This window comes from Capsicum annuum, chromosome 5 (assembly GCF_002878395.1).
Source record: "Capsicum annuum cultivar UCD-10X-F1 chromosome 5, UCD10Xv1.1, whole genome shotgun sequence".
Taxonomy (NCBI): domain Eukaryota; kingdom Viridiplantae; phylum Streptophyta; class Magnoliopsida; order Solanales; family Solanaceae; genus Capsicum; species Capsicum annuum.
Window position 1 is genome coordinate 190,722,402 of NC_061115.1, and position 25,155 is coordinate 190,747,556.

Genomic DNA, 25,155 nt, shown 5'->3' on the forward strand with positions numbered 1-25,155 from the left:
AACATATATTAATGTAGAAATTAGAGTGCAATAATGTTTAATTTAAATTAAAGTGGCAGTCTAAGACTTGATATGAAGTAGATTATTTCTCATACATATTCTTTAGATAAAACTTGATAAGGATGCTTCCACATCAACAACTACTTCAAAAACTAGATCTAAGAAACGGGTTCCACAACTTGTTCCTTCCTCAAATTCTGAAGCTACTGAGTATACTACGCCTCCCTCTCCAAAGATTGAGCTTGATATTCTCTCCCACACTCATATCCACACCTCTGAATCTGTGGATGCTTATTTGGACCATGTGTTACACTTTCAAAAGCAACAACTCATTCACGGTCTCATTATCACTAGCTATGGGGGTCCTGAAAAGGAATTCTCTTAAATAGGCATCAATTTCAAGGTTGGTCCTTCTTATTCCTTCAAGGTGAAACACAATGCAAGTTTGGCCGCCCTGAAGTCTATGAGTTCTGTGCAAATGGTTCTTCTAAATGAAACCTCTTCACCACATCTGTTTGTAGTGTTCCTATGCAATTAGTTGTGGAGAATGTTGCCCGCATTCTTGACATTCCTCTAAGAGGGTTGGATCACTATATAAAATTTTGTTGGCCTCCCCTTGGTCACATGGCTTCTGATTTAGCTATCACCAGAAAGTTTTTTGGAAATCCTAATCTGGTCCAATACTAGCGTGTTCTTAAGAAAGAGGTCTCCTCTTTTGATATAGTCCATAAAATTATCATACCCCAAAAGGTGAGGAGAACTGAGGCTAGCTAGCATGATCTGACAATCATGGAGTTGATTGATACAAAGGTGAAAATCAACCTTCCAAGACTCATCATCAAGCATATGCAGAGGATACTCTTGAAGAATGACAAAAAGGCTCATGCACTTGCTTATGGATTTTGTTTGGCATCCTTCTTTGAAATAACTAAGAATGAAGAGATCATTTGCAAACTCACTAAGTTGATCTGTTCTACCTACCACCTCAGCCTTGTTCTTTAGAGCCCTAGGATTTTATCTATTTTGTTGATCTCTTGAGTCCAGTTCCTAGTTATCTTCGTATGCTTCTTTTTTGTTCTTGCTTGTATATCATATATTTCAATATCAATAAAGTCTCTTTTTGTCTTTTATTATTTTTTTCCTATTTTGACTACTGAATTGCATTATTACGTTGTTCATATATTGATTGTTTGGTGATAGCCCGATGGCTATGATTTGAATGGCATTGCATTTTTTTCTCTGTTGGGGATAGTTACTTATCGATGATGCCAAAAGGGGGAAGACTTAAGGTGTAAAATTTTTATAACTCATAACTAACCTATTTATTATTAAAAAGTTCATGACTTAGTGTGACTATAAGAAAAGTCAATAGTTGTACAATGGTAGAAATTTGTCATCACCAAAAAGGGGGAATTTTTTGGGATGGTTTTGGCGATTGACAAGACATATGAAATATGTTAGTTGAAATGGTCCAATGAACTGGAGTACAAAGTCATGGTAACACAAGCTCATTACTGTAAGATGAAGATAAGACAAGAATGCCTAAGATCAAGACTTAATAAAATCGTTATGGTTGATCACATGCAAAAATAAAGAAGTTATGTTTGGGTACAACACCCGAAGATGAGTGAAAGAAAGAGTTTCACTCAGATAGGGAGATTGACCTGAAGGATTTTGACCCGATAACAAACACTGAAGTTTTTAGAGATTGGAAAAAGATAGATGTCTCACCAAATGAAGGACTCTTTGAAGATTTATTGTTAAATAGAGGTAGTGACACTGATTGCCACTCATGCACTTACAAAGATAGCAACCAACGACAAATTATCTCCACAGTCCCAAAGCTTGAAGGAGTTGTAGTTGAACTTGTTCCTATTACTTTGAATTAAGAAATCTTGGACTTTATGTATTAGATTGGTTCTTGAGTTGTATTGTTTATCTATTTATAGTTTTAGTAAAGTATAAACTGAGTTAGGAGTATTGTTATCAAGTTGGGGAAATTGAAGACTTGGGAACATTCACCTTAGGAAGGTTTTTGTTTTTTAGAAGTAGGAATTAGAATTTTATAATTCCTAGTTTACAAGAATCTTGTAATTTATTGATTGTTGAGGCTCAAGTGATTTAGTGGAGTTGGGGTTAAATTCTGTAGAGGTGCAGGTTGTGGTTTTTTACAACTTTTTGAGTTTGGTTTATTCCACGTGAAAATTTACTATATTATTTACTTTTTGTTATAGCTAATTTGAAACATGTTAGTCAACTTATTTCATCAATAGGCAACAGTTAGGCTAAAATAAGGTAATCAATAGGACACGTACTCTAACATGTGTTATCATAATAAGGTTGTCTTAAGAAGGTCTAGCACCTAAGACAAAGATCACTATGATGAATTCTCCACCACCTACTGGTCACAGTAAAGGTCAATCCACTACTAGACCTCCACTCTTTAATGGGTCTCACTTCATTTGGTGGAAAGCCAAGATGGAAATGTTTCTTCAAGGTGAAGATTATGAGTTGTGGGACAGGATCATTGATGGTCCAACTATTCCAAAGAAACTGGTTGATGGTGAACAAGTCGAGAAGGTGAGAAGTGTATTTAATTTTGATCATTTGACTACTTTAAGGAAGAATATGAAGGCTAAAAATATTTTAGTGTGTGGACTAGGTCCAACTGAGTACAATAGACTATCAAACTGTACCACTGCTAAGCAAATTTGGGATTCCTTGGTCAATGCACATTACGGCACCACCCAAGTAAGAACATTCAAAACTTCTCTTCTCCTTACTAAATATGAGGCCATTAAAATGAAGGAAAATGAATCTCTTCATGAGATGATGACAAGACTTACCACTTTAACAAATTAGTTAACCTCCTTGGGTAAAGTCAACCCTCTTAAAGATAAAAATGAAAAGGTGTTAAGGGTATTTCCTAAGTCTAAATGGGGTGTCAATTTCACTGCCATTAGGGAAGCAAAGGATCTTAAAAATATGACTTTGGATGAACTAGTGGGAAATATAAAGACTTCTGAAATGCAAATTGACGAAATCAAAAAGGAAGTAACAACTCCTAAGAAAACTCTGGCCTTCAAGGCATCTGACATTGATGAAAAAATTGAACTAGAAGAAGAACAGGTTGCCTTCATAACTAAGAACTTCAGAAAATTCTTCAAAAAGAAGAAAGGAACATGTAGCAAAAAACATTCCAATAACAATCCTACTAGATATTACAAATATGGTAAAATTAATCATCAAATCAGGGACTGTCCTACCTCAAAAATTGAATGGAAAAAGGAAAGAGCTAAGAAGAACTTGAAGGAAAAGGCCAAGAAAAAGGAGGAGAAGAATATGCTATGGTATCCACTTGGGGATCTAATTCAGATAATGATGAAGAAATTGATGAAACTACACTCATGGACATTGGAAATTCAAACTTAGTAGAAGAGGATGGCGCTTCTGAGGTAAGTGTTCCTGAGCTTAAAGAAAAATTGCATTTAGTATTCAAAAGAAAACTTGATTCCTTTATTAGTGCACTAATTGATCATTTCCAAGAATTAACTTCTGATAGGGATGAGTTTTTCAATAGTCTTGGGAGTCTAAAATTTGACTTTATTGATCTAGAAGCTTGCAAAAACACTCTTGAAAAGGAGAACCACACTCTTAAGGAATAGGTTGATCTACTTAATTCTTTAAATCTGACTCTAAGATTTGAAATCTTAAAACTGACTGCTTCTGGAAAAGGGACAAAGGTCAAAAGTGAAGAACAAGAAAATGTTGAACTTGAATTGATGAATTTCAAACAAGAATGTAGTGATGAAAAGGAAAAGGTCAACAGACCAAGTCAAGAGGTCTCTAGACTGAAACTTGCTATCAAAAGGGCAAGCATATGGACAAGTTCCTCAAGAATTGTTCATCAACTGAGTGAAAAAACTCACAGTGAAAAGGATGGACTTGGGTTTTTTACTAAAGCTTTAATGTTACACAGGATTATGCGACATATGCGGTAATTATGGACACCCAACTACTGAGTGTCCAGTTACTGCTAAAAGAAGATCAAGGAGTGTAAATCTGGCAAAAGATCTAACTCCATGATAGTCCAAACCAATAAAAAGAAAAATCAAACTGGTCAAAGCAACAGGTCACTCAACTTGTGGCCTCAGTGGGTAAGATGAAACTTGATTCATCCGTTTACTCATAAAAAAGGACCCAAGCTTGTCTGGCTGCCTAAACCTAACCCATGATCTTTTTTTACAGGTGAGAGTGAAAGGAAGAAAGAAGCATTGGTATCTATATAATGAATGCTCTAGATACATGACTGGTGATAAAAAGAAATTCCTTTCACTCATCAAAATAAGTGGAGGGGGACTATTTTTTGGTGATAACAGAAAAGGAAATATTGAAGAAGTTGAAAAAATTAGAACCTCTAAATCAAGGGCGCTGGAAGATGTCTAACTTATAGAAGGACTGAAGCACAACCTGCTCAACATATCACAACTGTGTGATAAATGTAACAAAGTAATTTTTACTTTTGCAGACGTTAAGGTCATAAAGATGGATACCAATGAGGTTGTGCTTATGGAAAAAAGAAACAAGAATGTGTACAAAGCTGATATAATAAACATACCAGGAACAAGTCTGACTTGTTTGAGTGCAACAGAGACTGATCCCCTCCTTTGGCACAGAATACTTAGACATACAAGTCTGAAACAATTAAACAAACTTTCTTCCAAAGATATGGTATTGGGGTTTCCCAAAACCAAGTTCAATGAAGATAAGGTTTGTAGTACTTGTGTATAGGGGAAGTAAGTAAAGTAATCTTCAAAATCAAAGTACCATGTCAGCACAACCAAGTGCCTTGACTTTATCCATATGGATCTTTGTGGACCAATGAAACTTCAAAGCTGAGAAGGAATAAGGTATGTCTTTGTTATTATTGACGAATATTCTAGATTTACCTAAACATTGTTCTTAGCTTCCAAATAATATGCTTTTGATGTATTTTCTATATTCATTAAGAAAATGAAAAAGAAACAAGGCACTTCCCTAATTTACATAAGATCTGACCATGGTACAAAATTTAAAAATGTTAAGTTTTTAGAATTCTGCTCCATAAATTATATAGATCACTATTTCTCTACTCCCAGAACACCTTAGTAAAATGGAGTAGTGAAAAGTAAAAATATGACTTTGAAAGAAATTGTTAGAACAATTATGCTTGCGGGAAATTTTGCAAATACCCTTTGGGCTAATGCAATCAATATTGTTGCATACATTATAAATAGATGCATGATTAGGCCTATTCTAGATAAGACTCCCTATGAATTACTAAAAGAAAGAAAACCAAATATCTCTAACTTTAGAATTTTTTGGTTGCAGTGTTTCATTCATAATAATGGAAAAGAAAATTTGGGAAAAATTGTTTCTAGAAGTGATGAGGGAATCTTCCTAGGATATTGACATCATAGTAAGGCATATGGGGTCCTAAAAAATGGAACAAATTTTGGTAAAGCAAGTTTACATGTAAAATTTGATGAATCTTATGCTAAGACTAATATGCAGAAAGAAAGTGATTATGAAGAACAAGTTAAGAAATAAGTCGAACAACCCGGTCCATCGATTGAAGAAACTGAACCTTGAACAACAAAGGGAATTGATATTGGTGACACGTTAATAGGGGGAACTAAACCACCAACAACCCCTTCTCAAGTCACTAATTGTGATCCCAGCAACTTACAAGGACAAGTTACAAAAACTATATGTATCAGGGGTCTGATCCGATAGAGAACATTCTCACTGATCTCACCTCAAGAATTACCACAAGATCCATATTAAGCGGCATATGTTCTTTCAAAACCTTCTTGTCTGTTATAGATCCAAAAAAAGTTGATGAATCACTTCTTGATGCCGATTGAATCATATCCATGCAAGAGGAGCTAAATCTGTTTAAAAGGATTGACACTTGGTTCCACCTACAAAAGACAGAACTGTGATTGGAACTAAGTAGGTGTCCAAAAATAAAGTTGAAGAACAAGGAACAAGGAAATATTGGTGGTCCAAGGATATAATTAGGAAGAAGGCATAGACTTCGATGAGACTTTTGCCCATGTGGCAAGAAATCTTATGGCCTTTGCTCCTTAAAAGGAATTCATACTTTACCGAATGGATGTAAAGAGTGAATTTATGAATGGTATTCTCAAGGAGGAAGTTTATGTGACACAACCTCCTGGATTTGAAAGTAAGGAATTTTTTTACTATGTTAACAAGCTTGACAAGGTGTTGTATAGACTGAAACAAGCTCCTAGAGCTTGGTATACAAGATTTTCAAAATTTCTTTTAGAGAATAGACATACTAGAGGTAAAATTAACAACACGCTCTTCTTAAAAACTAATGAAAATTACTTGTTGATTGTGTAGGTGTATGTTGATGAAAAAGACTTGTTGATTATGCAGGTGTATGTTAATGAAAAAGAATTGTTGATTGTGTAGGTGTATGTTGATGAAAAAGACTGATTGTGCAGGTGTATGTTGATGAAATTATTTTTTGCTCCACAAACATCAACATGACTCATGACTTTACCAAACTCATGAGTTGTGAATTTGGGATGCGTATGATGGGAGATATAAATTTTTTTCTTAGGCAACAAATAAAACAAATAGCTACTAGAACCATGATTCATTAACAAAAGTATATCAAAGAACTTCTCAAAAGGCTCTCTATGTAGTAATAAAAGGAGATCAGTACTCCAATTTCCACTGCCACTAAGCTTGACATGGATGAAATTAGTCCACCAGTGGAGTAAAATTTATATAGAGGAATGATAGGTTATCATCTTTGTCGGTTCTCAGCTTTATCCCATAGCCAGCATACCTAATATTGTTTTAGTGTGGTATTGCGTGTAAGATTTCAGGCTAATCCCAAGGAATCTCATCTCAAATCTATGAAGCAAATTTTTCAGTATCTCAGAGAAACCACCTATCTTGGTCTTCCCAAAGGTAGAAATTTTAAGTTAGTAGGATATTCTAATGTTGACTATGTAGGTTATTTAGTGGACAGGAAAAACACCACAGGTATGACACACTTCTTTGGATCATGTCTAATAATCTGGTCTGTTAAGAAAAAAAACTTAGTAGCTCTATCTACTATTGAGGCTGAGTATGTTGTTGTTGGGCCATGTTGTGCTCAATTGTTGTGGATTAAGAAAGAACTCTTGGATTTTGGTATGGATGTGGGATATATTCCTATTTTAGTGACAATACAAGTTCCATTAATAATGTAAAAAATCCTGGGCAACATAAAAGAACTAAACATATTGATATTAGACATCACTTTATTAGAGATAATGTTTAAAAAGGTCTTATATCTATCATGTTTTATTCTATTGAAGATCAAATTGCTGATATTTTCACTAAGACGCTAAGTAGAGAACACTTAGAGAAAATAGGTTAGAATTGAGGATGATCAATATTGCATAACCTACCCTCAATGATTGGCTAGAACAACTAACCTTTTCCTAAAATATGAGCTTTTCTTTTTAGTCTTGCACATTTAGTTGTGTGACCCAATTCCAATATAATGATAATTTAACTAAGTCATGCTTTTAGTCAAACAGAATTTGAAAGAGCTAGGACGTTGGAACTCATGGATATGGCAAGGTATGATTTACTTCAGTCACTTATTAAGTAAGTATTATGGAACTCCTAGGAACTTGTGTTTCTTTTAATTCAAAAGGGCAGACTTTTAACTGCCCAAATCTTAAAAATCTCTCTTCTTTGAAAAGTTGTTGCCACCTTTGTCGAGGTCCACATCTCCTTTTCCCACTTAAATATACCTGACACACCAAATTACACCTACACGCTTCATCTTTCTTTTTCCTATTCAAAATTTAATTCATGTCTTACACTATAAAACCCCACTTGTCTATTCTTTAAGATCATCTATCTCTTTCTCTTAACAATTGCTCTTACCTATTCCATCCCTGAAAATCTTTGAGCTCACATCAATGACTTCTTAAAAAATCTCATCCATTCCTAAAGACAAATCCACCACATCCTCCCTTCCTATAATCTCTCTTATCATTCACCCTAATTTTGCACCAGTTACATAAATTTCTCCTTCAATTCCAATTAAATTATCTGATTTTAGGACTTGGTATGATTCAAATTCACAATGGATTCTTGTGCCCAAGATCCTAGTTGTAACAAGTCTTATTCATTAGAAAATGCGTAAAATATTGCTCCACTACAAATCCTCCTTCCTGAGACTAAGCCTTTTTTCTTTTCCATGCCACTATGTGTTCCTAAAACTACTCCAAGAAGACTTTTTTCTTGTATATTCAAAGCTTATAGGGATTGTCTTCCTATTACAGATGATGAAAAAGTTGTTGGGGGATTCTCTAAACCTACCTCTATTCGCACCCCTCACATACAATATTGTAAAAGGCAAGAAGAAGCTTCTTGAGGCTGCTCTTCAAGCAAGCAAAAAGAAGAAAGCTTTTTTCACGTACTGTCACTCCTCCCTCTAATTCTGATATCCTTCTTTGAACTATTCAAAAAAGGAAAACTTTTAAACACTTTATTTCCAAGCATTCTGCATATAATACCCCAAATCTTCTAACCTTTCTTCCTTTTCGAGAAAACCCATTCCCAAAAAGTGTCCTCAGTCTCTTTCTACATCCATGGCTACTTTGAAAAGTAAATCCAAGAAATAGGTTCCACAACCTATTCCTTCCCCATATTCTGAAGCTACTGAGCATACTATGCCTCTCTTTCCAGACATTGAGCTTGATATCCCCTCCCATACTAACATCCATGCCTCTAAATCTGTGGATGCTTATTTGGACCATGTGTTACACTTTTAGAAGAGACAATTAAGTTGTGGTAGCATTATCACAAGCTATAGGGTTCTGAAATGGGAATTCTCTTAAATAGGCTTCAATTTCAAGGTTGGCCCTTCATATTCCTTCAAGATGAGACATAACGGAAGTTTGGCCGCCCTGAAGTCTAGGAGTTCTATGCCAATGGGTCTGATAAAGGAAACCTTTTCACCACATTTGTTTGTAGTATTCCTATAAAATTGGTTGAAGAGGATATTACCCACATTCTTGACATTCCTCTATGAGGGTTGGATCACTATATGAAATTTAGTTAGCCTCTCCTAGATAACATGACTTCTGCTTTCACTATAACCAAAAAGTTTTCTAGAAATCCTAATCTTGTCCAACACTAGCATGTTCTTAAGAAAGAGATGGCTCCTGTCTATCAGCTCTATTTTAATGTAGACCATAAAATTATCATACCCCGAAAGGAGAGAACTGAGGCTAGCAATCTTGATCTGACAATTATAGAGTTTATTAATACTAAGGTCACAGTCTTCCAAGCCTCATCATTAAGCATATGTAAAGGATACTCTTGAAGGATGACAAAAAGGCCTATGCACTTGCTTATGGATTTTTGTTGGCATCCTTCTTTGAGTATTTTGGTGTTCCTATTTAGGTTTCATCTCTCTAAACTACAAAGGGCATACTTGGGAGACTGAACCATGTTGCTCTACCTGTTTCAATGAGACAGGACTACACACTACTGTAAAGGGTAAGAAATAAGTTGGTTGATGCTTTGGCCTAGTTAGAAAAAGTCAAAGCCTTTTATGCTCCTGAAAGAAAAGGACTTAAAGCTCGGATACAGGCGCTGGAAGATGATCTTGGCACTAAAAGGGATGAGAACGCAAAGATCATTTGCAAACTAAGCTGACCTGACTTGTTCTACCTACCTCCTCAACCTTGTTGCTTAGATCCCTAGGATTTTATCTATTTTGTTGATGTCTTTTCTCCAATGCCTAGATATCTTTGTATGCTTCTTTTGGTGCTTACTTGTACATCATATATTTCTCTATCAATGAAGTCTCTTTTTGTCTTTGGTTAATTTTTCCATGCCTTGACAACTACATTGCATTATTACATTGTTCATATATTGAGGTGATAGCCCAGTGGCCATGATTTGAATGGCATTGCACTTTTTTTCTCATTTGGTATTATTTACTTATCAATGATGCCAAAAGGAGGAAGACTTAAGGTGTGAAATTTTTATAACTCATAACTAACTTGTTTATTATTAAAAAGTTCATGACTTATTGCCTATAGGAAAATTCAATAGTTGTACAATGGTAGAAATTTGTCATCACCAAAAAAAGGAAATTTGTTGGGATGGTTTTGGCGATTGATAAGACATATGAAAAGTCCTAGTTGAAGAGGTCCACTGAACTGGGGTACAGATTCAAGGTAATAAAAGCTCGTTACTGTAAGATGAAGATAAGACAAGAATGCCTAAGATCAAGACTTAATAAAATCATTATGATTGATCGCATGTAAAAAGAAAGAATTCGTGTTTAGGTACAACATCTGAAGATAGGTGAAAGAAAGTATTTCACTCAGATGACGAGATTGACTTCAAAAAGGACTTTGACTAGATAACAAACATTGAAGGTTTAAGAGATTGGAAAAAGATAGAAGTCTCACCGGATGAAGGACTCTTTGAAGAGTTATTGTTAAATAGAGGAAGTGACACTGACAGCTCTCGTGCACTTACAAAGATAGCAACCATCAATAAATTATCTCTACAGTCCCAAAGCTTGAAGGGGTTGTAGTTGAACTTGCTCTTATTACTTAGAGTTAAGGAGTCTTAGACTTTATGTATTAAGTTGTTTCTTGAGTTGTACATTTTATCCATTTCTAGACTCAGTAAAGTATAAACTCAGTTTGGAGTATTGCCTTCAAGTTAGGGAACTCGAAGACTTGGGAACACTCACCTTGGAAAAATTTGTGTTTTGTAGAAGTTGGAATTAGAAGTTTATAATTTCTATATTACAAGAGTCTTGTAATTTATTGATTGGTGTGGTTTAAGTGATTTAGTGAAGTCGGAGTTAAATCCTATAGAGGTATACGTCGTGATTTTTTACACCTCTTTGAGCCGGATCTTTTCCACGTGAAAATTCACTATGTTATTTAGATACTGTTTTAGCTAGTTTGAAATATGTTAGTCAACCTATTTCATCGATTGCCAATAGCTAGGCTAAAATAAGGTAATTCGTAGGGCACATACTGTAACAGACGGAGAAAGTGTTTCTCTCTGAACTCAGAACTAAAATAAGCCAAGATATGAATAAAGTGACCAAAATAGGTCACTTCTTTAATAAGTTACTAAAATATGCTAAACATAATAAATTATTACCTTTTACCTTTTCTTTTTAACGGTCAACTAACAGAGGTGAACAATTAAAAAAAAATTGTAAAATGTAAGGTGAAATAAGTAATTTAAAACAAAATATTAAGATAAATAAGTTGAAGGATATTTTTGTAAACAAATTATCTATTTTTAAAAAGAATGCAATGCATATCAATTTTAGTACCACATATCAAACAACCACTAAAAATTAATACCAAAATAATTAAATCTAGAACAATCAATCATTTTTTATTTGGTTAAAAAGAGATTTTATTAATTATTTAATATGCATCATACATAGAAAGGAGTTGCGGATATCACCCTACTGGGTCATCAACTAGTTTACTAGCAATACATAGAGTACACACATTAGGAGCTACTGGCGTTTCATGCCTTACAAAGGTGGTTTCCCTAGGAAACACTATAGTAGTAGTAGAGTCCTTGTTTTGTTTAACAAAAGAAGTTCCTTCTTTGTGCTCCCTAATCAAAAGGATTTTAATATGTTCTTTCAATAATATCCTTATTATTAAATGACTAAACATCTTGTATAACTCAAATTAATAATTTTTCAAAACATAATTAATAAGGCTAATTTGGTAAATTAGTAAATACTTTTCCTAATAGGTGTGTCAAATTCATGGGATCAATTAATATGAAATAGAGAGAGTAAAACGAAATAAATTATTACATTTTTATATAAATTATAATTTAGATATAAATTATAAAACTATAATTGAGATATAAATTATAAAATTACATTTTATAGTAGTATTGTCCCATCAGCTGGAGTGACACAGTCATCAATTGTCCCAAGAAAATGTGTTCTCACTCCAATTTTGCTTAAAAAAAAGGTGTATTGTCTCATCACTTTTAGTTAAAAAAACTTTTGTACTCCCTCCGTTTTATTTTAGTTGGCACTCTTTTTTTAAATTATTTGTTTCAATTTAGTTGTCCTTTGATAAAATCAAGAGGATTTTTATCTGTTCTTCCAATAATATCCTCATCATTAAATGATTAAATAAATAGTATAACTCAAATTTATATTTTTAAAGTATAATTAATAAAGATAATTTGGTAAAATAGATTCCTAATAAATACTTTTCTTAATGAGTGTGTCAAGTCCATGAGGGAAATTAATATGAAAAGGAGTGAGTAAGAGTAATAAATTATTATGTTTTACATAACTTTTTGTAAAACGTATAATTTATTATGTTTTACAAATAAATTCAAAAATAAATAAATAATTAATTGTCTCATCACTAGCTTTATCGTAATTTTTAGTCAAATCAGTGTATCATCAAATTTTATTGTAAAAGGTAACTATTTATTAGACAAAATTTATTACAATAGTGTATTGTCAAATCAACAACTTTATCTCAACTGTCAAAAATAATTATGTTTTACACAAAATCTTAAAAAATAGTGTATTGTCAAATCAACGGCTTTATCTCAATTATAATTTATATAAAAATGTAATAATTTATTACGTTTTACTCCCTCTATTTCGTATTAATTGACTCCCATGAATTTGACACACCTATTAAGAAAAGTATTTATTAGTTTACCAAATTAGTCTTATTAATTATATTTTGAAAAAAATAATAATTTGAGTTATACAAGTTGTTTAGTCATTTAATAATAAAGATATTATTGAAAGAACATATTAAAATCCTGTTGATTAGGAAGTACAAAGAAGGAACTTCTTTTGTTAAACAAAACAAGGACTCTACTACTACTATAGTATGTCCTAAGGAAACCACCTTTGTAAGGCATGAAACGCCAGTAGCTCCTAATGTGTGTACTCTATGTATTGCTAGTAAACTAGTTGATGACCCAGTTAGGGGTGGGCATATTTTGGTTTAAACCGAAAAAACCGAAAAACCAAACCGAAATTTAATTTTGATTTTGGTTTTTTGATTTTTCGGATCGAATTCAGTTTGTAATTTTAGAATTTTGGTTTTTCGATTCGGTTTTTGATTTAAAAAAAAATCAGTTTAAACCGAAAAACTAAAATTTTATAAATAAATAAATAATATATATATATATTTTATTATATATATAATATATATAATATAATATTATATTATATATATATATAACATATTATATATATATATAATATAATATTATGTTATATATATAATATTTAGTAATTCACATTCACAATTAACATTTAACAGCAAATTCGCATACGCCGCAGGCTGTTTATGGATTGTTTTAGTGACTCAAATATTTTATGGACTATTTTGGTGACTTTGGACTGTTTTATGGACTATTTATGTGGAATGTATGTTGTTTCATGGACTATTTTTACGAGTTTTGTGTTGTTTTGTAGACTATTTATGCAAGATTATATTATATGTAATGATTAATGACATTATGTATTATGTTAAGCTTATGATTATTTCATTTCGTTTCATCCATGTTGATTTATTTATAATTATTTATATTTGGGAATGAAAAACAGGTTTGAAAAAAAATAATTTTTCTAAAAAAATCCAACAATTTTAAATGCTCAGTTATGAAAAAGAGAGGCTAACTACTTTAATATTTAAACTAAAATAAAAATCCGAAATAACCCACCGAACCAAATTTGTAAAACCCGAACCAAACCGAATTTATTTCAATTTGGTTATGGATGTCATTTTTGTCAATCCAAAAATCGATAAACCGAACCGATATTAAACAGTCAGATCGAATTGATCGAACGCCCACCCCTAGACCCAGTAGGGTCATATACGCAGCTCCTTTCTATGTATTATGCATATTAAATAATTAATAAAATCTCTTTTTAACCAAAAAAAAAAAAAAAAAAGAGATTGATTGTTCTAGATTTAATTATTTGGTATTAATTTTTAGTGATTATTTGATATGTTGTACTAAAATTGATATGCATTGCATTCTTTTTAAAAATAGATAATTTATTTACAAAAATATTCTTCATCTTATTATCTTAATATTTCATTTTAACTTACTTATTTTGTCCTAAATTCTACAAAATGTCGATAATTTCATTCCTTAAAAAAAATTCATTATCAAAAAATGTAAAAACGAATGACTTTCATTTTACATTATCTAGTATCATTAATATTTGAAAAGTTCAATTGTACTTTTGTAAAAAAATTAGATTTTCAAACATATTTAACTATATATAAAAAATATTTTTTTATTTAATAGCTAAGCATGTACTAAGTTAGAAAGAAAATGTCAAGATAGTTTAATTACTTGTCCATGATAAATTTGTTGGGAAAAATAAAAATTTGAAGTAAGATTAATAATCTACAAAATAGAAAGACAATAAATCCTTGGATCAACTTTGAATTTGATTGTATAAATAGTTTTTATGGTGTCACTATCATTTTTTCATGACTCATCACTTTTGTAACATTTTATAAGTCCATATAATTGTTCAAATTTATCAAAAATGGATCAAAAAAATCGTAGAGTAATTAAAATTTAAATTTGGAATAAAATTAACAAAACAAATGATGTGAGGGCTTTCTATATCTCACGTTCTCTCTTATAAATAGTAAAATAATATATATATATATATATATGAAGATTAATTTTGTCATTTTATAGCTTTATCCCATTGTAAATTGTGGTGGGATTATTTATACCACCACTTTGGATAGGATAACTTATCTCGATAATATTTGTTAATTAGGAGATAAATTATTCCGAAATTGACAACTAAATATGGCATCAAAAATTTTATCCCAGAATTATTATTTTACCCCGACACTATATATTTTAATAGCTTACACCAAAAGCCAAAAGTTATAAACACAAACTACAGAAACGCTAACACCATCATTTTGGATCTTGGTAAGCTCATCTCATTCTTCCTTTTAGAATAACAAATCTGAATAACCATTGTTACTAGTACAATTCTTGGATACTTAGAGATGTATTGTCTGTAAATTGAAGGACTTGTTGGTTTTTGATTTTCCATAGATTATTGATGTATTTATGTAATGTATTATTTTAGTTTTAGCATATTGATTTTTCTTTTCTACGTGAATAAGCTCATCTATTTTTTATCTTCATATTCTTGTTTGCTTTCTGCACTTTTTCAGTTGGCGATTATTGTTTCATGATGTATTCTAATGGAGAAAAACATGCTTGTCAAAGTGTACTAGATGTACTTAGTAGCCTTCCTGAGAATGTAACCGATGACATTCTTATATGTTTGCCTTTTCAAGATGCGGTCAGGACTAGCATCTTATACACAAAACGGAGATATATAAAGGGTGCAGAATTCCTCAGTTGAAACTTGATGAAACACTTTGGGGAACAACAATGAACGCGAAAGCTCTTACAACTAAATTATCAAACATTATCTATCACCTCTTGGCCTATCATGTTGAACTGATTTCTAAGTTTGTTCTCGCCCTTTATGTTGGAGATTGTCCTAACATTAACAAGTTGATATATTTCCTCTCTAGGAATGGCTTTCAGTATCTTGATCTTGCATTCTATCCCTCTAACCAATGCAGATTGACTTCTTAAATATTTACTTGTTTGCAATTGAGGCATTTGTGTCTTCAAAATTGTTCAATACCGCTTGCTCCATGAGTCTTAAAAGGATTTGATAGGTTAATTAACCTAATTTACAAAGCATCACAACTTATTCCAAATTTCTTGAAAGTTTAATCTGTAACTGCCCATTGCTCGAGCAATTGGGCTTGTATCATAATTGTTTCTCTGATACCATTGAAATTAATGCTCCCATGCTGCGAACCTTTGACTTTATCGAATGTATAGGATTTATATGTATTAAAAGTGTCCATAAACTTGCAAGACTTTCACTTTGGCATGTTGAAAGACATGTTGGTACAAGCAACTTTTTAAGATTCTCTCTGCTCTTGAACATGTTGAGTTGAATTCCATTAGTCTCAAGGTAAATGTGTTTTAATCATCGAGCATTTTTGTATATGGGCTATACATTCGGCTTTAAGTCATTATGAATATTTGTCCTTAGTTCTTGGCTGCAGAAGCAGGTGATGTACCAACAAGACTTGCCTTTGATCTTAATTGTCTCAAGAGGCTCTATCTAGAAGATATTAATTTGAGGATTTCTCCCACCGTATTGGGGCAAGATGGATGAAGTGGAGTCTAGCCTTGGCAGTGTTGTGTGATAGGAAAGTGCCGCCCAAGCTTAAAGGCAAATTTTACAGAGTGACAGTCCGTCCAGCCATGCTATATAGAACGAACTGTTGTCCAGTCAAGAACTTCCACATTCAAAAATTGAAGGTGGTGGAAATACGGATATGCCGTTGGATGTATGGTCTTACTAGGGGTGATAGAGTTAGGAATGAGACTATCCGGGAGAAGGTGTGAGTGGATTCGGTGGAGGACAAGAAGCAAAAAGTTTGGTTAAGATTGTTCAGACATGTGATGAGAAAGGGCACGGATACCCCAATTTGTAGGTGTGAGAGATTATCTTTGGATGGTTTCAGGTGGGGTAGAGGTCGACCTAAAAATACCAGAGAGAGGTAATTAGATGTGACATGAAGAAGTTACATCTTACTGAGGACATCACCCTAGACAGAAAGGTAAGAAGGACGCAAATTAGGTTAGAAGGCTAGTGCTTGTGTGTGGGTCATAATCTATATTTAGGAGAGCTTTGAGGTAGCTGTGCCAGTAGTCTTAGGGCTAGGTTCATAGGTTGGAATTGCTAGTAGGAGGGTACGGGGTGGGGATGCCTTTGGTTCGTTAGTGTGGGGGTATTACTTTGTGAGTGTCTTAATTCTGTTATTCCATCTTGTTTCATGCTTTATTATGAATTAGTTTACTATTCTTTGTCTTGAGTTGGAGGTCTATTGGAAACAACCTTTCTACTTCTACGGAGGTAGTCGTATGGACTGCATACATTTTACCCTCCCCAGACCCCACTATGCGGGAATACACTGGGTTTGTTGTTGTTGCATCCTCTCTAGTTTAGAGAGTTGAGATATTGATTATCTTTCTTAGTTAGTTGATGAAGATGGTGATATTGCAGCACTACAGTGTCTTATATTCGAAGCTTTCACAGATGTGACATTTAGTCATCCTGGGAAGTTAAACTAATTAGTACTGTTGGCTCTAACCCTGAAATGTAGCTTATCGATCTTCTATTGTCCATGTCTCCAATACTAAAGACAATGCTAATTGTGCCTATAACGCCCCGAGTCTACACCTTGGACATCACACGGTGCTTACAATCCCGAAGGAACATAAGCTAACCCATGGCTGGTACCTGCTGTGAGCACTGTATAATAATACTACTAACATGTGCAGAAACATAACTGAATATCCATAAGGATCATAGTCAGAAAACTGATAAATATAGAACCTGCTAAAAATATTTGAAAATTGAATATTGTCTGAACTAGTCTAGTCTGAAAAGCCTCTACTAAACTGTCTGAAAGTGTAGTTGATGGGACAAGTACCCAACTAACTTCGAATAATAAAATACTGAATCTACTATAATACTGAAAAAGATAATATCCTCAATGAATAAGGATTCACTACTGAATCTGCTGCTACTAATTGAATCTTGCAAAGCGCGGTCAGGAACCTAAGCGTCCAAACCTATGATATGAGACATCATATGGCAAGAGAAAGAGCATGCATCAGTACTTTGACTATACTGGTATGCTAAGTGAGGTAGGCTAATATACATAGGTTCGTTGGATAAACAATAATCGATTGAATGATATATATGGCTGATATACATGGGTTGTAACGTGGGAGTGTTCATCTAACTGACATGCCCCGATTATAAACTGAGTTGGGGTCCAACCTATGACCCTAGTTGGAAGGGTGTTAGCACCGTACCATAGGTACTAAGAATGTCTATGTGGATCCACTAAAGAATTACCCTCATCTGGAAGGTGAGATATGTTTCCTCAACTGGTAGGTGAACACTTTATCAATCCTCTACTGGTAGGTTGATATATTCAACCTTTGTTGTCTAAATAGTTCTGGAACTAAGGGACTGCTACTAAAGGTCACATCCTCAACTGGTAGGTGAGCCTCCATCCATAGGTTCGCTCGGTGCTGAATTCTACTCCCAACTGAATAGACACTGAACTAATCACTAGACTGTACTAGGCTTGACTGAACTATTACTGATCGTGTTAACTGACTGAACTGGACTGAGTTCACTAAATTCTTTAACTGACTGAGTACTACTATTTGTGATGTTACTGAGGCAATTCTGTAGCTACTGTAATTCTAGGTAAACAGCTAGATTTTTGGCATTGAATACCCCAGGACTCAATAGCTTAAATAGTAAAGCATGGCATGATCTTGAAAGCATAATAATAATTGCTTGTTAGTAATGCATTCACTTAGCCATTTTTGTCAAACAATTGAGAGACATGAACTTGTACATGAATGGGAACACATGCTAACTTGTCATGATATGACTATTCAATTCACATAGGCATTCTATTAAACACTTGTAAAAAGGCATTCTATTAAACACTTGTGGAGCATAACTAATGCACATGATAATGGTCAACAGATAAGCATCATGAATACAATTCTCAACTTACAATTAGAAGGTTTAACATGAGGATCACATAATTCAACACATATACTATCTTGATTTTTATGAAACTTGCAATTAATCATTGATTGAAACCCTAAATATCAATACATACATGAACACATTCAGAATCCATCAAGTAAATCATTAAATCATAAACTTGTAGTTTAAAAAGGGTTCTTGAACTTCAGGGTGGAAAGAAACCCAAGGATAAACACCTAACATACCTTAGTAATTAAATTCATGAAAATCGTTGGTGTGTTCTTGAAGTTAGACTTGAAATTGAATGACCTAGGGTTTTTTTCTTGAGAGAATTTGAGAGAAAGGGAGTTATTTGGTCCTTAGAATAGCTAAATTTTGTGTTTTAGGGTTGAATAAAGGTGGACAAATTGACCTAAATATCCCTCTGGATGCGGATTTAATTACAGAAAAATGCACCCAGTGACGCGCAGACCAATGCATTACATTGATCGGGTCAAAATGATGGATGATGTGTCATGTCGAGATCGCATTGACTAACTGGAATTTGCATGCCTGAGCTGGTGACAACATTATCGACGCAATGGGAGATGCAGTGCATCGAGATCGCGTTGATCTACTATTTTGGACATTCAAACATGCCTCAAACGACTTTTGAAAAATCTGAAACTCATTCGAGAACACATATTGACATCCCAGATCATGAATCAACCTAGAAATTGACATTTTAAGGTCGTAAGGATAGAAAATAAAGTCATTGAAATATTGAGGCCAAAAATAAGACTAAGTGTCAATACTTAGCTGAAATTTTTCTAAGTTTGGGACCTCTTTTTCATTCTATATATGATTGAAACGACTGAGATTTTGCGGGGTCTTACAATATCTCCCCCTTGGAAATATTCATCCTCGAATGAGACTGACTGAACTGAGAATACTGATAGATTGAGTTTACATACTGAACATGCATAACTGAAGCATGATTACATGACTGAACTAATTAATGAATGCATGATTGATGGGGATGATATGCAATAGTAATAGATATCAAGTTCGTGTAGGAAATTTAGCATGGAACTGAGTAAATCTAAGGATGGCTGTTACCTTGACCTAAGTCTAAGTTTGTGGAGAAGAGGTGAGGATACTTGGTTTGCATATCTACTTCTTCTTCCTAAGTAGCTCCGTGAACGGACTGATTCCGCAAAAGAATTTTGACCAAAGGAACTCATTTGTTCCTCAGTCTGCGAATCTGATGATCAAGGATTTGACTGGGACTTCCTCATTAGAGAGACTGTTTTGAACATCTATACCCTCTATATGGAAATACAATGGGTCACCTATGCACTTCTTTAGCAAGGAGACGTGAAAAACTGGGTGTACTGAAGCTAAGTCTGAATGCAACTCAAGCTCGTAAGCTACCTTTTCTAAACGGCTGAGAATTCTGTAAGGACCGACATACCGGGGACTGAGTTTCACCTTCTTGCCAAATATCTTTACTCCCTTCATAGGATAGATTTTCAAGTACACTAAATCAGTAATCTCAAATTTGAGATCCTTCCTCCTCATATCTACATACGATTTCTATCGGCTCTGAGCTGTCTTAAGCCTCTCCCTGATCAACTGAACCTTGTCTAAGGCATTAAATACTAAGTCAGGCCCTGCCAATGTAGTCTGTCCTACCTTGAACCAACCAATGGGAGACCAACATCTTCTTCAATAAAGAGCCTCAAATGGAGCCATCTGAATACTGGAATGATAATTGTTATTATACGTGAACTCAATAAAAGACAAGTGGTCATTCTAACTACCCTTAAAGTCAATGACACACGTTTTTAGCATATCTTCTAGAGTCTGAATGGTCCTTTTTGGTTGACCATCTATCTGAGGGTGGAAGGTTGTACTGAGGTAAACTTGGGTACCAAGACCCTTTTCGAAGGCTCTCCAAAAGTGAGAGGTGAACTACGTACCTTTATCAGAAATAATGGATAACAGAACTCCATACAATCAGACCAACTCTCTAACATAGAGCTTGGCATAATCCTCGTTTGAGTAGGAGGTATGAACTGGCAATAAATGAGCGAATTTGGACATTTTGTCAATAATGACCCAAATTAAATTATGTTGACGATGGGTATGAGGCAAACCCATCACGATGACCATGTTCACCTCCTCCTACTTCCATGTGGGAATACTGAACTCCTGGATGGACCCACTAGGCTTCCGATGCTCAATCTTAACCTGCTGACACGTGGAATACTTAGCCACAAACTCTGCAATGTCTCTCTTCATCCCACTCCACCAATAGACTTCTTGCAAATCGCGGTACATCTTAGTGGCCCTTGGGTAAATCGAGTAATGCACACTATGCACTTCTGCAAGAATCTGCTACCTCACACCATCCACACATGGCACACATAATCTACCCTAGAAATGCAACACACCATCACCCTCTTAGGAGAAAGCCTCTACTTTCTGATCTCGAACTGACTCTTTTAGCTTAACTAAACTGAGATCCCTTTCTTGCTTTTCTTTTAATTGGAAAATCAAAGAAGAGCCCAAACTATTCTTCACCCATACACTACCCTCAGTTGAATCAACCAAACGAACACCCAACCTGGCAAGCTGATGAACTTCCTAAACTAACTTCTTCTTACCATCCTCAACGTGAACAACACTACACATAGACAATCTACTAAGAGGATCAGCCAGTATATTAGCCTTTCTCAAACAATACAGGATATACATGTCATAGTGTTTCAATAACTCTAACCACCTCCTCTGATGCAAGTTCAAGTCTTTATGAGAAAATATATACTGCAAACTTTTATGGTTTGTGAAACATCAACATGTACCTCAAACAAATAGTGCCTCTAAATCTTTAAGGGAAATACTACAACTACTAAATTAAGATCATGGGTGGGATAATTCTTTTCTTGGGGCTTAAGCTATCTAGATACATAGGCAATGACCTTACCTCTCTGCATCAAAACATACCCCAGACCAACTCTGGAAGTATCACAATACACAACAAACCCATCTGAACCATCTGGTAAAGTTAAAATTGGGGTTATAGTGAGTCAAGTCTTTATCTCTTGAAAACTCTTCTCACAAGAATCTGACCACTGGAATTTGACTTTCTTCTGAGTCAATATGGATATAGGGGATGCAATAGATGAAAATCCTTCAACAAACCATCGGTAATAGCCAGCCAAACCCAAGAAACTCTTAATATTTGATGGAGAGATGGGTCTAGGCCAATTTCTCACTGTTTTCGTCTTTTGAGAATCAACTTTAATTCCATCACCAAAAACTATATGACCAAGAAAAGCTACTGACCTTAGCCCAAATTTGCATTTACAGAATTTGGTGAACAACTGATAGGCTCTAAGGGTCTTTAATACTATTCATAGATGGTCTGCATGATCATGTTTATTGCGGTAATAGATAAGAATGTCATCTATGAAGACTATAACAAACATGTTCAACTAATGCTTCAACACTCTATTTATCAAGTCCATAAAAGCTACTAGAGCTTGGTAAGACCAAATGACATGACTAGAAATTCAAAGTTACCATATTGAGTTCTGAAAGCTATTTTTGAAATGTCACATTCTCTGACTCTGAGCTGATGATAGCCTGATCTGAGGTCTATGTTAGAAAAGTAACTGGCACCATTAAGTTGGTCAAATAAGTTATCGATTCTGGGAAGTAGGTACTTGTTCTTGATGGTGACTTTGCTCAACTGAAGCTAGTCAATACACATTTTGAGAGAACCATCTTTCTTATGCACGAATAGAACTGGTGAACCCCACGGGAAAAAACTAGGTCTGATGAATCCCTTATCTAAGATATCCTTCAACTGCTCTATTAGTTCTTTGAGTTTTACTGGAGACATTCGATATAGCAAAATAGTGATGGGCTGAGTGTTTGCAATAAGGTCTATTCCAAAGTCAATTTCCCTTTTGAGAGGAACTCTGGAAAGATCTTTGTGAAACACGTTTGGAAATTCACATGCTTTTGAAATTGAATAAAGTTTAGGGGTCTCAAAACTAGAGTCTTTAACTCAAATGAGATGATGGACATACCCCTTGGATATTATTTTTATTGCTCTGAGGAAGGAAACAAGATGACCTCTAAGTGCTGAAGTACTAACCCTCTATTCTAGGATAGGTTCATTCAGAAACTAAAATAGACAACTCTGTCCTTACAGTCAATTGAAGAATAGCATGAATGAAGCCAATCAATGCCAAAAATGATGTCAAAATTTGTTATCTCTAACTTTACTAAGTCTGCTGAAGTAACTTTCTAAGATACCATAATCGGACAGTTCTTGCACACCTGTCGGGCTATAATAGACTTACCCACTGGGATAGAGATTGAGAAGGGATCTACTAGGATTTCAGGACTGACTCTAAAGTCAACAGCTATATAAGAAGTTACAAAGGATAAAGAAGCTCCTAGATCTAGCAAAGCATAAATATGTAAATGATAAACTTGTAATGTACTAGTGACCACATCAGGAAAAATTTCCTAATCCTGTCAGGACTGAAGTGCATAGAGTCTGTTTGGGCATTGCCCATTGGTGGTACTGGAAGCGGCACCCCACTGATTCAAGTGATCAAACTGAGCTAGGGGATGATTGTACTGAACCTGTAAACCTGATGGAGGAAAATCTCTGATTCTATAACCTAGCTTACCGCACTAAAAACATATATCACTAATAGCTCTGCAGACACCCTGATGGTTTCTACTACACTTCTGACAAAGAGGATTTGTTTGAGTGCTGCTGACACTACCCTGAGACTTAGATCCTGATGCCCTATCCTTATTACTATTTCTGAACTTAGGCACTGGAGCACAGGCTGAGGACGGGGATGGACCTGAAGATTTTGGGTGGAACTGAGAATGATTACCAGCCTCTAACTTAGACTGAGTAAATTTAAAGCTACCTGTTCTATCCTTTTTGCTCTTCATCTCTTTCTACTTAGTCTTCTTCTCCTTTATTTGTTGAGCATGGAAAATCAATATAGCCAAGTCCATCTTCTTTATTAACATCATGGTCCTACACTTTTTGACCACACTATCGGATACAGCAGACATAAACTTACTCATCTTAGATCTACTATCAGCTACCACATGAGGAACATATCTGGCTAACTTAGTAAACTTTAGAGAATACTCCTTCACTATCATAATACTCTACTTGAAGTTAATAAATTCTAAAACCTTAGCTTCCCTCAACTCCAATGGGAAGAACCTATCTAGTAAGGCAGTAGCAAACTCTTCCCATTCTATTGGCCCTGCATTTGTGGTCCTATCTACCTTCTATTGCTTAAACCATGTGTGAGACACAACCTACAACTAATACATAACTAATTCATCTCTTTCACTAGTCGTTACCCCCATAATATTTGTGACCTTCTAAACTATGTAAAGAAATTCATATGGGTCCTCTTCAGAGTTAGACCCTGAAAATGAAGGAGGGATCATTCGGGTGAAGTCCCAAATTCTAGCTGTAGTAGTATTGGCCACTGGGTTGGACTGAATAGCATCTGGGTATTCATTTTGAGCTACTAAAGAATGGGCTAGAGTGGTGAAAGCTGCTCTAAATTCTGCGTTAGAGACATGCTCATCCAGGGGATCTGCCTGAATGGGCGGAAGTGCTGGCAGGTTTCCAGTTCTTCTTCTGTTAGTCTTTTTGGGAGGCATATTCTATAAAAAGAAGGGAAACTTGGATTACTTAGAGATTTTAACTTAAGCTCATGCTCACTCGGACGACATAAATGCTAAAAGAAGGGAAACTTTTCCTAAAAATGCGTGATAGCCTCTTGTCCAAAAGTGTGGCGCGCTACACACCCCTGCACAAGACTCTACATGATATGGCTTTCAGACTCCCTAGGACTCTGTTCAACCTTAGACTCTGATACCAAGTTTTTAATGTCCTGAGTCTACACCGTGGACGTTACACAGTGCTTACAATCTTGAAGGACCATAAGCTAACCCATGACTGGCACCTTTTATGAGCATTGAATAATAATACTGGTAGCATGTGCGGATGCATAATTAAAATGCCATAAGGTTCATAGTTTGAAAACTGATAAATATAGAAACTACTAATAACATCTGAAAACTGAATATTGTCTTAACTAGTCTAGTATGAAAAGCCTCTACTGAGCTATCTGAAAATGGAGTTGATGGGACAAGCCCCCAACTAACTATGATTAATAAAATACTAAATCTACTGTAATACTAAGAATATAATATCCTCAATGGATGAGGACTCACTACTGAATCTGTTGCTGCTAACTAAATCTAGCTAAGCGTGGTTAGGAATGTGAGCGTCCGAACCTATGATATGAGACATCATAGAGCAAGAGAAAGAGTATGTGTTAGTACTTTGATTGTACTGGTATGCTAAGTAAGGTAGGCTG